This window comes from Lathyrus oleraceus, chromosome 2, assembly GCF_024323335.1.
Source record: "Lathyrus oleraceus cultivar Zhongwan6 chromosome 2, CAAS_Psat_ZW6_1.0, whole genome shotgun sequence".
Classification (NCBI taxonomy): Eukaryota; Viridiplantae; Streptophyta; class Magnoliopsida; order Fabales; family Fabaceae; genus Lathyrus; species Lathyrus oleraceus.
In genome coordinates this window covers 104,256,142-104,270,947 of record NC_066580.1, presented here as the reverse complement: position 1 = coordinate 104,270,947, position 14,806 = coordinate 104,256,142, and the positions used below count along the sequence as shown (strand labels likewise).

General features: G+C 39.6%; 1 non-coding gene across 1 annotated transcript; it reads right to left on the bottom strand.

The window, feature by feature from the left end:
- Positions 1 to 4,357: 4,357 nt before the first annotated feature.
- On the bottom strand, positions 4,358 to 4,464 carry LOC127125056 (small nucleolar RNA R71). The gene has a single exon (XR_007804521.1). It is a non-coding gene; the product is annotated as a small nucleolar RNA R71 (small nucleolar RNA).
- Between the last annotated feature and the right edge of the window lie 10,342 nt (positions 4,465 to 14,806).

Genomic DNA, 14,806 nt, shown 5'->3' with positions numbered 1-14,806 from the left:
AGTTTCACCAAAAAATTTCTTCTTTCATATTTTGAATTAAAATTATTTTTTGGATCATTATTAATATTTTTCATGATTTAATTGATTTTTCATTTGTTTTTAATTGTTTAAAAATACTTTTGAGTCTTTAAAAAATCTGAAAAATTTTCTCCAAGGTCCTTTGACCTAATCTCATGCCAATGCAAAGCAAAAGGGAGCATCTCATGCCAATCCTTATACGTGACAACCATCTTCTGGATAATCTTGTTAATATTCTTATTCGCAGCTTCAACAGTCCCATTCATCTTGGGTATGTAGGGAGAAGAATTATGATGTGCAATCTTGAAGTCTTTGCAAAGAGCTTCCACCATATTGTTATTCAAGTTCGATCCATTATTAGTAATGATCTTACTTGGCACACCATAACGGCATATGATCTGATTCTTGATAAACCTTACAACAACTTGCTTGGTCACATTTTCATACGATGCCGCTTCAACCCATTTTGTGAAGTAGTCAATTGCCACTAAAATGAAACGATGTCCATTCGAAGCTTTGGGCTCAATCATCCCAATCATATAAATTCTCCACATGGAGAAGGGCCATGGGGAAGAGATAATATTTAATAGTGTCGGAGGAACATGAATCTTATCAGCATAAATTTTACACTTGTGGCACTTCTCCACAAATTTGCAACAATCAGATTCCATTGGCAGCCAATAGTAACCTGCTCGCAACATCTTCTTCGCCATTGCATGTCCATTGGAATGAGTACCAAAGGAACCTTCATGCACTTCGGTCATCAACAAGTCTATTTCATGTCTATCCACGCATCTGAGCAAAACCATGTCGAAGTTTCTCTTGTATAGTATATCACCATTCAAGTAGAAATTACCAGCTAATCTTCTTAAAGTCTTCCTATCTTTCAAAGATGCCCAGGCGAGTAAATCCGACTTTGGAGGAAACATTTGATGTCGTAATACCATGGCTTCCCGTCTTTAATCTCTTCAATAGCAAACACATGAGCTAGCCTATCAAGACGTATTAAAGATAAATTGGGAACTTCATTCCAATACTTCACTACAATCATTGACGCCAACGTTGCAAGAGCATCTGCCATCTGGTTTTCATCTCGAGGGATATGATGGAACTCAACCTTTGTAAAGAAATTTGAAATCCTCCTCGCATAATCTCTATATGGTACTAAACCGGGTCGATTTGTCTCCCATTCACCTTTGATCTGATTCATAACCAAAGCGGAATCTCCAAAGACATCTAAATACTTGATTATGAGATTCATGGCCTCTTCAAGCCCCATAATGCAAGATTCATATTCTGCCATGTTTTTTGTATACATGAAGGTCAATCTAGTTGTAAATGGTAGATGCGTGCCTTGAGGAGTAATGATCACTTCCCCAATGCCAATTCCATATTGATTATTAGCTCTATCAAATACCATGCCCCAATGGGAACCAGGCTCTGGCCCTTCTTCAAGCAATGGTTCATGACAATCTTTCATTTTCAAGTACAAAATATCTTCATCAGGAAAGTCATATTGTACTGACTGGTAATCTTCAATTGGTTGGTGAGCCAAATGGTCAGCCAAGATACTACCGTTGATCGCTTTCTGAGATTGGTATTCAATATCATACTCTGATAACAACATTTGCCAACGGGCGATTCTCCCAGTTAGAGCAGGCTTCTCAAATATGTACTTGATTGGATCCATCTTGGATATCAACCAAGTGGTATGATTCAACATATACTGACTCACGTAATGCTTTAAAATTTTGGGGAATAATAAAAAGCTACACTAAAGAGAAACACTTTGCATTACTCTTAAAACTCGATAAACCTAATAGGTGATTGGTTTAGCGGGAAATTCATGATCATCAAGCTATTGACAAGCTAGAGATCAAATAACAAAAGTCGCCACCGCGCTTTTATTGTTTCCAAGGGAAAAGGGAAAAAGTACAAACATAACCCAAAAGTAAGAAGTTTTTAAATCAAAACTAATAAAATGTCAGAGATTACAGGTAAGGGGGTTGGTTACACAGAGGGAAGGTGTTAGCTGATAACACTGAAATTTACCGTATTTTCGACTCCGATTTCACATACATTCTAGTTGTTTTATTATCATTTTGTTGTGTTATTTCTATGTTTTCCTTTATTTTCAAGTTTTTACTTTAATCGGAGCCACGATCGAGAAAAGGAGCGAAAAAGAGCTAAAAAACCCTAAAATTCAGCATTTTGCACTTGTGGCCTACCCCATGGCTGGTGCCATAGACCCTGCCATGACGTGTCCAAGCTCAACTTCCCTCAACTGCCACGTTCCCCAATACTTCCACTAAGGCACGTCAAAATAGTCTTGTGGTGGGCGCCACGGCCTTGTGGCGGGCGCCACAAGAGGAAAAGTTTTCCCATCCCATTTTCAAGTTGAAGGGCATCCTTGTCATTTCCATCTTTTTACTTGCTTATAAATAGAAACTCGAAATCACTTTTACAATCATCCAAACTTAGAGCAGAGGCAAACGCAGAGCAACTTTGTTTCACTTAGGCATATATTCAGTATTTTAAAGTGGTAATCGCTTCGCATTGGAGTGTTACCACAATTGTGTAATCGAGTCTGTGATAGAGTCTGTAATCGAGTTTGGAGCACTTTGGAAGGAAGTTAATCCTGCCGCCATTTTCATTTCCGCTTTGCAATTTACTCAACCCTCCGATTGGAGCAGGTTTTTATAACTTGTCTTTACCTTATTTATTTTCCCGCACTCGCTTTACTTTCATTTATTTTCCCACACTCGCTTTACTTTCATTTATTTCCTCGCACTCGCTTTACTTTATTTATTTCCTCGCACTCGCTTTAAATTATTTATTTTCTCGCACTCGCTTTAAATTATTTATTTCCTCGCACTCGCTTTACTTTATTTATTTCTCGCACTCGCTTTACTTTATTTATTTCCTCGCACTCGCACTACTTTTATTTACTTTCCGCACTCGCACTACTTTTATTTATTTTAATGCACTTTTACTTTACCATGTCTAAGTAAATTTATAAGGTTAGAATGTAAGGATCGTAATTGAACCGATAATCCGTACAATCGTTCGTAGAAATGCTTAAGGGCTATTTTAACTTTCAACTTAAGTTTTCCCGCACTTCAATTCCGTTGCGTAAGATCGAAAGCCGTCCAACGTCTTTTAAAACTTAATTATTTTTAACTATTTCAAAAACAGCGAAAGCGCTTTGTTTAGTTCATTAGGAGTTTTTAACTTAAGAAGAAAAGAGATTTTAAAACTATTTTCGGACGCGTTTATAAGTTTAGAGTCTAGTTCGTGAGAACCTCTTTTGGTTAAGAAATCCAGGTTTTAATACTTTTCAACTTAGTCAAGATACTATATTTCTTAAAAATAGGTTTACTACTCTAACGCAATGCGCACCTTTTTATAAGTGACAATAAGAGCGTTTGATTAGGGGGTACAACTCGGTTCTGAATACGCGAAAGCGACAGTTCCTGTTAAATTAGTTCTTTTCAAAGTAGGAAACATTGCCCATAAGTAGTTCTATTAGCAAGTACTTGGATTATTAATTGATTACGTGAATTACATTCGACCCTGTCTTTATTAATTGAACTTTATTCAACACTTTACTTTTCATTGCACACTCCAAAACACCTATTTCGATTGCCTTTGATAAACACCATAACAATAGATAACGATAGATTGACACTTGGTCTCTGTGGATTCGACAATCTTTTATATTACTCTGACGCGTTCGTATACTTGCGAAACACCGCATCAAGTTTTTGGCGCTGTTGTCGGGGACCAATTTCGTCAAATTTCATTTTCCTGTTGTTATATCGTTTAGACTTAGGATATTCCCCGCCGGTCAATGCGAAGAACTCGCAGCACCGGAAGGTTAAGCTTAGTATATCCTCTGGCGGAACCTGAACGTTACGCTCGCGCACGTTTATTCTTTCATAGAATTAAGAGAGCTATGGCCGAAGATCAAAACCAAAGACCTCTTAAGGATTTCGCTCAACCATCAAATGAAGAACCTAGTTCTAGTATAGTAAACCCAACCATCCCAGCTAATAATTTCGAACTTAAACCATCCCTGTTACAACTAGTGCAATAGAGACAGTTCGCAGGTCGCGCTACTGAGAACCCAAACCAACATTTAAAAATATTTCTTCAATTAGCAGACACTTTTAAAACCAATGGAGCTTCTCCTGAGGCAATATGTTTAAGATTATTTCCTTTTTCTCTCAGAGATAAAGCCCTATCATGGTTAGATTCCCTTCCACCCAATTCCATTACGACTTGGGATAACCTTAGAAGAGTTTTTCTTGCTAGACATTTTCCCCCGAGTAAGACCGCCGTTCTTCGAAACCATATAACTAGATTTACCCAAAACCAAGGAGAATCGTTGTTCGAAGCTTGGGAGAGATATAAAGAGTTGTTACGAGCATGCCCACATCATGGTTTAGAAAATTGGTTAATCATTCAATCCTTCTATAATGGACTTCATTACAACACAAAGATGACCATCGACGTTGCCGCAGGCGGTGCGCTGATGAACAAACCATATCCTGAAGCTAGTGCCCTCATCGAAGATATGGCTCAAAACCATCAATCATGGGGAGTCGAACGAGAGACAGTTGAGAAGAAGGAAGCCCAAGGATGAGTGTATGAACTAAGCTATATAGACATGATGCAAGCTAAAATGGACGCATTAGCCCTCAAAGTCGAGCATATGTGCATAAACCCGAATACTGTAGCCACAGTTTCGTCGGATTGTGAGATATGTGGAACCAAAGGACACCAATCTGCAGAATGCAGTCTATTAAACGAAACCCACTATGAGCAAGTGAACTACACCCAAGGGAACCCATACTCGAATACCTATAACCCTGGATGGAGGAATCACCCGAACATCTTCTATAAAAATAATAACCCTATTCAAAATAATGCACCTCCGAGACCTAGTTATCAAGCCCCTAGATCATATCAACCTATGCAACATGTGCCACCAAAGCCGAGCCTTGAGAAAATTATGGAAAATTTTATCACCGCTCAAACCCAACAAAACAAGGAGTTCATGAACCAAAACATTCATGTTAACGAATTGATTACTCAGTTAGGAACCAAGGTTGACCAAATAGTTACTCATACCAAGATGCTTGAAAGCCAGATCTCTCAGGTAGCTTTAAATCAAGCCCCTCAGACTACACCTGGAGGACAATTCCCTGGACAACCTCAACAAAATCCGAGAGGACAAGCCAATGCCATTACCCTACGAAGTGGGAACGCTTATGATGAGCCACCAAACCCTAGATTGAGTGAACCCGAAACTTCTAAGGAATGTACCAAACCCACAGACGAAGTAAAGGAACCAGAGGAATCTGAAAACCAGGAAGGTCGAGAAAAAGGAGAAGAACCTAAATATAGAACTTACGTACCACCCCCGCCATATAAACCACCTATACCATATCCGCAAAGACTCAAACAAACCCAGATCAATAAACAGTATCAAAAATTTATTAAATTTATAGAAAAACTTCATGTAGAAATCCCTTTCACAGAAGCCATCACCCAAATACCTTCTTATGCAAAGTTTCTCATAGACATCCTTACCAACAAACGTAGACTTGACGATCCGAAGTCTTTGGAATGTAATGCTATTTCCGAGGACAAATTAGCAAAGAAAGATAAAGACCTTGGAAATTTCTCCATTCCTTGCCTTTTGTGTAATCATGTCATCGAAAAAGCTTTTCTAGACTTAGGAGCTAGTGTGAGCCTAAAGCCTTTAGCAGTTTGTGAGAGGTTAAACTTAGGAGAATTACAGCCCACTAAGATGTCACTTCAGTTAGCCGATAGATCTGTTAAATATCCGATAGGCATTTTAGAAGATGTCCCTGTTAGGATAGGTCAGTTATTTATCCTAAGTTTGTGAGAGGTTAAACTTAGGAGAATTACAGCCCACTAAGATGTCACTTCAGTTAGCCGATAGATCTGTTAAATATCCGATAGGAATTTTAGAAGATGACCCTATTAGGATAGGTCAGTTATTTATCCCTACTGATTTTGTTGTCATGGACATCAAAGAGGACAATGATATACCAATCCTTCTAGGTACACCATTCTTATCGACTGCAGGAGCCATAATATATGTCAAGAAATGAAAGTTGACATTTGAGGTAGGTGACGAGAAAATAGAATTTATACTTTCGAAATTTCTTATGGCACCTGTGATGGGAGACTCGTGTTATGCCTTAGATATCATTGATGAATGTGTTGGAGAATTAGAACAAAAAGAAATTATAAAACCAATTAAGTTACCATCAACCCTCATAAGGGAAGATGATGACTTTAAGAAACCATACATCGATGATAACCTTTACGAATGTTTATCCCTTACCCCAGATCCTATGCCATGCCCTAAGAAACCAACCTTAGAACTTAAGGAACTGCCTAAGAACCTGAGATATGAGTTCCTCGATGAAAAGATGAATCGTCCAGTTATAGTCAGTGCTACCTTGAACCAAGAGGAAACGAACCAACTTTTAGACGTTTTACGAAGATATACCTCAGCCTTAGGATATAATATCTCTGACCTGAAAGGTATAAGCCCATCCGTATGCATGCATCAGATTTCGCTCGAAGAAGATTCAAAACCCTCTAGGGAACATCAGAGAAGAATAAACCCTATTGTCGCATTACGCGAAAAACCGGCGGGAAACGAGGAAACAACAGAGCCGCCACCGTGCGTTATTTATCCCAAAAGAGGGAAAGGAAACGCTCAGAGTAAACCTGGAAAGAACATGGTCTCGCGACCAAAGAGGATGGGATCGGGAGTCGGTTATGCGAAGGGAAGGTATTAGCACCCCTACGCATCCGTCGTACTCGACGGGATCCACGCACAAAAGGAAGGAAAATGGTTGCTGAAAACACTGCTCACACACACACACACTGGCTGAAAGAGACACAAGAAAACAGACAAGACTGAAACTGACTCGGCAGGACATCGTATCCTGGGCCTACTTAGTCTATCAGGCATAGACATCAGAGTCGAAGTAGTTCGGACTGGGGAAACGACACATGCTCGCTAGGATGTCGCATCCTATGCATACGTATCTCCTTTGCACGAAGGAGAATCAGAGCATTCATAGCTCGGCTGACACACACACAAACGAACACAGGCAAAGGCAAACGTGGAGCCTGAATGCCAATCACTGGACTTACATCAGCATCCGAACCAAACAACACACACAGGAAACCAACTGCCAATCGCTGGACTTATGTCGGACTCCAACCAAAACACACACAAGGGTGGTTAAGACACAAAAGGTTGAAAAAGAAAAAGGGCGCCCGGAGAGATCAGCTCAATCTCCTGCCTACATACTTCATCTGGTATGAAGATCAGGGCGATGTAGTTCCCCTACGCAGGGATAAAGGACCTAGCCTAACCAGATAACAGAGGGAGACACAACTCTAGGGAGACTACGACTCGAGCCTAGATGTTGTCATGCAAAGTCGTCCCTAAGTTAAGGTTTCTAGCTAACTGGCACCGGAAAAAAGAAGGGTCTCGATTGCAGCTAGGGCAAGAGAAAGGGGAGGTCTCAATCGCAACGAGGGCGAGAGAAAAGAATTAGTGTTAGTGGTTAGTCAAACTCGACAAGACGTCGCATCTCGTGCCTACGTATCTGATCTGGACATGAGAATCAGAGTTGCCGTAGTTCGGCTAAACTATTCCTGTTGGTTTGTGTTTTTTAAGTGGACAACGTCACTGCACAATCTACCTGATGCTCGACCTTTGGAGACTTACTCACCTGTAGTAGAAGGAGTTAACGTATCCTTAAGAGGGGATAATGTTTGTTTGTGTTTTAGGGAAAGCCCAAGCAAGAAAGGAAGTCCTATACGAAGGAACCGTGCTACCTTAATTGACATGCAAACGAGACTACACAGAGTCTAACAAACCTAGGGGATACAGTCACACCACACAAGCACATACAGCATGAAATAAACACACCAACAAGGGGCTTAAACATCAAGGCTAGGTTTTAGTTGAGGGGTCATATCAACCTCAACAAACAAACCACTAGAACTGGGTAGTGTTAGCTCTTAACCTTGCCATTGAGGGGCTAAGGTGAAGCAGATGAAAGGTGAGTGAAGATAAGACTTCACAGCTCTTATCCCTGGCCTGGGAGAGCTTAAGACAAGAATGTGTGGGTTCAGAAAGTGGGAACCCTTCTACACATTTGAAACTGACTCAACTGTACAATTGTACAAGATCTTGGGTTTTTATCTGCAATGCATCAACACAGTGGTGTGAGCAAAGCAGATGACACACAAAATAGCAGGGGATAGGTTGCATATCCCTTGGGTTCTGCCAATTGCCTCTTCACTTAGGAGGTCTTTGCATATGTACAAGGACAAATTGTAAACATACACAAGCATTGCCTCTTAAGGAGGACTTCAGACAGTTGCCTGGCCAAGAAACAGGCCAGGTCTTCCAGACTACATGAAGATAGAAAGGTATACCTCAATGCAAATTGCTTATCAAGCAAAGCAAAGCAAAAGTTCACAAGGAACTGAGCAACTAAAAGCACCTGAAACCAGTCAGACAACATTAGTACACAACTTCAAAGTTAAAGCAAAAGGAAACAGATATCAACCAGTCAACACAAACAGACAAATGTGCAATGCACAAAGCTCAAGGCATGTGAGCCAAGCAACCTACAAAACAAAAATAGGTTAGTCATGATAAACAAACACACACAACCAATTTGTATTGGTCTCATTGGATAATTGTTGGTCAACCTGAAAACATGAACTCAAATGTGAGTAACAGGACCACTAGGACAAGCCTAGGGTCAAAGGGGGATGAAAAGTTTAAAACAGCAAATTGCAAGTGTCCAAAATCATGTTCAAACAATCAAGAAACAAACCCAATTGGTTTCACATTCATATCAATCATCATCATCATTTCATGAACAAATTAGGTCAAGGCATGGCATTTGGAAGCTCATAGGAGTCAACAGCAAGACTTAACTCAAAAGCAATCTTAAACATTCCAAAAAATCATCAAATAAATCATGATCAATCACAACCCACAGCATGGTAAGCATGTCAAATTTCAACTCATTTGGACAAGTAGAAGATTGTCAATGAAAATCAGAAAGGCAAGGCAATTTTAAGCATGCTCAAAGAAGTCAACCAAACATACATCAACTTGAAAAAATCATAAATCAGGGATGGAATATGAGAAATAAATGGGACTAAAACCATGGCAAAGCTTAAGATGTCTAGTAATCACATATCAAATTTCATGTCCATCTAATAAAGTATGAGGATTTCACAAATGAAATGGTAACAAGTGTCACAAAAAGTCAACATATGACCAAACAGGGGAAAAAAATCTCAAACAATTAGGAAATGCCACAAATAAATCCAAGAAAAATCACATGTAAACTAGACATACTCAAGTACATTCATACAAAAATTCAGTCCAATTTGAGGTCAAGAGGCATGGTAATGAAAATCATCAAGTTGCACATCAATGGTGTGACACAAATTGTCACACCCTACTTCAAAAAATCATAACTCAACAACTAGAGATGATAAATTCATAAACTCTATACCAAAATCGCCATGAATGTGTCTAGTTTATGCACAAAAATTTTCAAGGCCATAGGATAAAACATCATCATTTAACAAATGTTTTGGCAAAGTGTACAAAATATTGAGCACATGAACAAAACCCTAGCACCATTTAAAATCTACTCATGCAAAAATTCTGGAAAATACATGATAAAAAACTAGAGATTGTGATGAACATGATGCAAAAAATCCCATTAATTTTGGATTTAAAATGAAGATGTTATGAATTTTGTAAGTTGGAGCAATCAAATGAAATAAATAATGAAAATAACATGGATTTAATGAGACAATGGCACGGGCGATGGCATTTTTGTAAATATGGACCAACTTAATCAAAACGCGGCGTTTAGGGCAAGGCAAACGAAATGATTTGATTGGCTGAGCGATGACACAGTACAATGCATACGTGAACAGGGAAAAAAAATCTGGGCAGAGGCATGAACATTTAGGGTTTGTACAGTAAACTTCATCCTCCTCAAAAATTCGTGAAAAACAAATGTGCCCAGAAAATGGAATTAAGTATACCAACATGACCAGCAAACATCACTCATCAAGAATACATCATCCAATTGCATTAAATCAAGCTAAATAACATGAATCGAGCAAAAACAACTTTGAGCATCAAACTTAAAGAGCAGATTTCTCAGCCAATATGCAATCATTTTCATCAATTCAAAGTTCATTAGAATCATGGCAAAAAGACCTATCATAAGCATGCTATAGTTTGGCAAATGGAGCAAATTGAAAACTCACTTGATTTTGAAGCAACTGATGGAACAGTGATGTATGGATGCCAAATGCCTGAAACAGCTGCTCCACGAGCTTCCTGAAGTTGAATGGTGAAAGAAACTTGGCTCAAGAAGGCTTGAAATGACTCAAATCAAAATCTGCCATGTGTGTGCTCTTCAATGGAACAGTCGCGATTTTTTATTACAGTTGGTTTTTGTGACTTGAAATGAGCTCAACAAGGGTGATATATCATGTAGCAACCAAGGCCAGCTCGAGTGCTGTGCAATTTTTTTTCAGAAAAGTTCAAAGATGGAAAGATGGATATTTGAGAGAGTGAGAGTTCTGTTTGGAATGAGAGGCTGCTAGGGCTTCATTTGGCCGAAAAAGAACAATATATACTTCTGTTTATGTTGCTAAGCATGGTTAAGTGGTATGGTAATCCAAATTTGCTAAAAATGACAACTTTGCTAATTGGTCATTTTGGCTTAAATGGTGAGGTGCAAGGGGCTGCAGCACGAATTGGGCTTGGTAACATGTTTCAAATGCAATTTCAGAACATTCCCAATTGGCCAAAATGATTAAAAATGGTTATTTCAAAAAGTCAAATTTTCACTTCACTTAAAATTAATCCAAGTAAGGTCAAAAATGCCATTTTGATATATGATGTTTTGGTGAATGATGGTTACATATTTGGAAAGAGGAGGTCAAATGTGACTTGTTGCAAAAAACCCCACCCAAATTGGCCAAATGGTTTGAGAGATATGGCCTTTTGAAGTTCAAAAATTTCTGAAAATGAATTGATCATAACTTGGCAACCATACATGGGAATTGAGTGTTCTTGGACTTTTTGGAAATGGGAGAACAAGATCTTCAACTTTCATGTTGGGCAAAAATTCATTTGAATCTTGTATCATGATGTAAGTTTAGGATCAAGAAGTTTCCATTTTTGGCAAATTTCAATTACAGGTCAACTTTCTATTTTTGGAAATTTCTTGTCTGGCTTCAAATTCTTCCATGATGATGTTTGACATGATATATAAGGCCTACTTGAACATGAATGAGCCCTCTCAAACCAAATCCCACCATCAAAACCATAAAATCAGGCCTAGTTGACCAAGGTTGACTTTTTATTTTCTGGTAAAATGTGCATTGACTGATGACTTCTGAGCATCCAATCCTTGACCAAAACACTTCAAAAGGACCCCTAGGTCATGTGAGCATGTTGAACCAACCCTAGGACCTTGGCTCAATGAAAAAACTCACTTGCTTGCTTGATTGACTGATCTCCTGATCAGTTTGACCTAATTCTCCTGATAATCTTGCACTTGAGGCAAATGGGACAATGCAATGCTATGCAGTGGACCATGTTATGCTATGACCTAATATGAGAATGTATGTACAATGATAGGTGCAAATTTGAGGTGCTACAGCTGCCCCTATTCAATCAGCTGGGAACCCGAATGGATGATAGCAACGGCTGTCAGACTTTCAGGGTAAACAGGGATTGAATACCAAAGGACCGTAGAAATTTGCACCGACTGGATATAATACAAGAAGAACCACGTCATTTACCGATGACAACTGCATGACAACTTCAGAAAAGCAAAACCATTTACCGATGGTTGGAAACTGGAAACTTGATATTTATCGATATCAACTTCAGCGAGACCATTTACCGATGGCTGCTGGAAAAACAAACTTCTGACAAGCGAAACCATTTACCGATGGCTGCTGGGAAAACAAACTTTTGAAAAGCGAAAACCATTTACCGATGGTTAAAAACTGGGAACTTGATATTTACCGATATCAACTTCAGCAAGACCATTTACCGATGACTGCTGGGAAACAACTTTTGAAAAGCGAAAACCATTTACCGATGGTTAAAAACTGGGAACTTGATATTTACCGATATCAACTTCAACAAAACCATTTACCGATGGCTGCTGGGAAATAACTTGATGTAGAGAGGAAGCAAGACCATTTACCGATGATGGCTTCAAAGAAACTTGACATTTACCGATGTCAACTTTAGCAAGACCATTTACCGATGGCTGCTGCAACTGGGAATTCGATATTTACCGATATCGAATAAAACTGGGCCATTTACCGATGGCATCTCTGCTTGGAGAGGAACCAAAATCCTTGTGGTGGAATCAGACAAGATGTTTACCGACGACTTCTGGGGGTCTTGATTTATTAACAAGGCAACAAAGCATAACCAGACATTTACCGATGACTGGGATGAGACTCGATGTTTACCGACATCGAAAGATGATGTTTACCGACATCAAAAGAATGACGAGACATTTACCGATGACTGGGAATAGGAAATTTATTGGGAAGAGACAAACAAAAATTTGCAACTGGAAACCAGACAAGACATTTACAGATGACTCTACTGGGGATTTCTAGCTGGGGAATTATCATACATTTACCGATGACTGAGGGAAAGACTCGATGTTTACCGACATCGAAAGATGATGTTTACCGACATCCAAAAAATGACCAGACATTTACCGATGACTGGGTGAGACTCGATGTTTACCGACACCGAAACAATGGTGTTTAATGACACCAAAAATGACCAGACATTTACCGATGACTGGGTGAGACTCGATGTTTACCGACACCAATCAAAGGAAATACACGCGGGTGTTGACATGATACTTACTGGTATTACAAGAACGGACATCTTAGATATGTCAAGGCACAATTGATCACTTGCTGAGGGTCTCACTGGGGAGAAACAAACTTTCTGTCACCATCGGGTGAGGAAATAAACCTCTGTGGGGATAATTCTGAATATCGTTGAAGCAATTGTAGCAGACGTGTTGTGCTGATGTTGAATAAGAAATGATCCGCCTCTGCCGGGGATACGGTCTGATGGGGTTTCGAACACATGAATGCATATGTTTGAATTTTTCTATGGCGTAATGCTCCATATGGAATGGAAATGCTACGCAGTCTTGAGGATGCAATGATTACTACATGCAAAATGCGAAATGATGAAAACTCCGCTGGGAATACACAGGACGACTGTGCTGAGAAAACTCCAATACAATCCACTGGGGGAACAATACAACGGCTAGGGAACATCCATACAACTCCACTAGGGGAAGACAAGGCAACTCGCTGGGGAGTAAGCAAACCACTTGCTACAGACAAGAGTAAATTACTGGGGATATCCCAATCAATTCACAAAAACTCCGCTTGGGGAAATAACTGCTCCGCTGGGGAAGACAAAACCAGGTAACTCTCTGGGGATAAGGCTCAAACAAACCTCAGACATGACAAACTCTGCTTTGGGAAATGTCTGTTACTCTGCCGGGGACGACCCATATAATTCACAGGTAGAATCAACTCAGCTGGGGATGCGGGTATCGACCTGCTATGGGAACTCGTCCAATCCACTGGTAGGATGAACTCTGCTGGAGAGATAATTGCTTCGCTGGGGAAGACTTAAACAATCCATAGCTAGGAGGATGACTCTGTCTGGGGAAAGAACTGCCGTGGAATGTTCACAAGTGACGACCTGTGAAGCGGAACAACAGATGCCCCAGGGAATACATGGACAAGATACGCTCAAGTGTCCTCAACATTCAAAATGATTTTCAAATGTTTTAATCTTTTGCACGTTATTGTTTAGCCTTCATGTTTTTATACGCAATGTTTATCAAAAATTCGGACGTTTTTGCAAACAAAACAGTAAAAGTAAAAATAGGAGAGCAATTTATCTGAATAACGACTTTTATTGATTGAAAGTGTGCCTGAAAAGGCAGATACATTGGGAAGCAATTCCTAGGAAGAGGTAATTGCGCACAAAAGGAAAATAAACTATCCTAATGGCAATGTGAACACGGCATCCAATGTTTCCCAACTCTGTTATAGTTCATAGATCATTAGTTTCCTCCCAACTCCTTGCTTTCTGAGAAGACTGACTGGACCGATCACATCTTTCGAGATGGCAGCTGACAAAGCATGATGAAGTACAGATAACTCAAACTATAGTCTTCGCTTTAATCCCTCTTTTGGTTGGATCGCCCTTTCGGGTTTTCAATCCACCGGGATACCCATTTTTGCCTAAGCTGCCCTTGTGGGTTTTCGACTTACCGGGTGTACATTTTTTTCCATTTTTATCCCTAACTTTTGCCCGAACCTTTTCTTTCTGTTTTTTGGTTCGCCGGGATGCCCATTTTTGCCTGGACTCTTTTATTCTTTTTGTCCAGCGGGTCTATTTATGCGAAGTATTTTTTGACTACATCTGAGTTAACAGGGGAAGGAAAATCTTCACCGTCCATAGTTGTAAGCAACAAAGCTCCACCGGAGAAAACCTTCTTCACAACATATGGACCTTCGTAATTAGGAGTCCACTTGCCCCTGTTATCTGTACCGGGAGGAAGGATCCTCTTCAAAACTAGATCACCAGTTTGAAATGTCC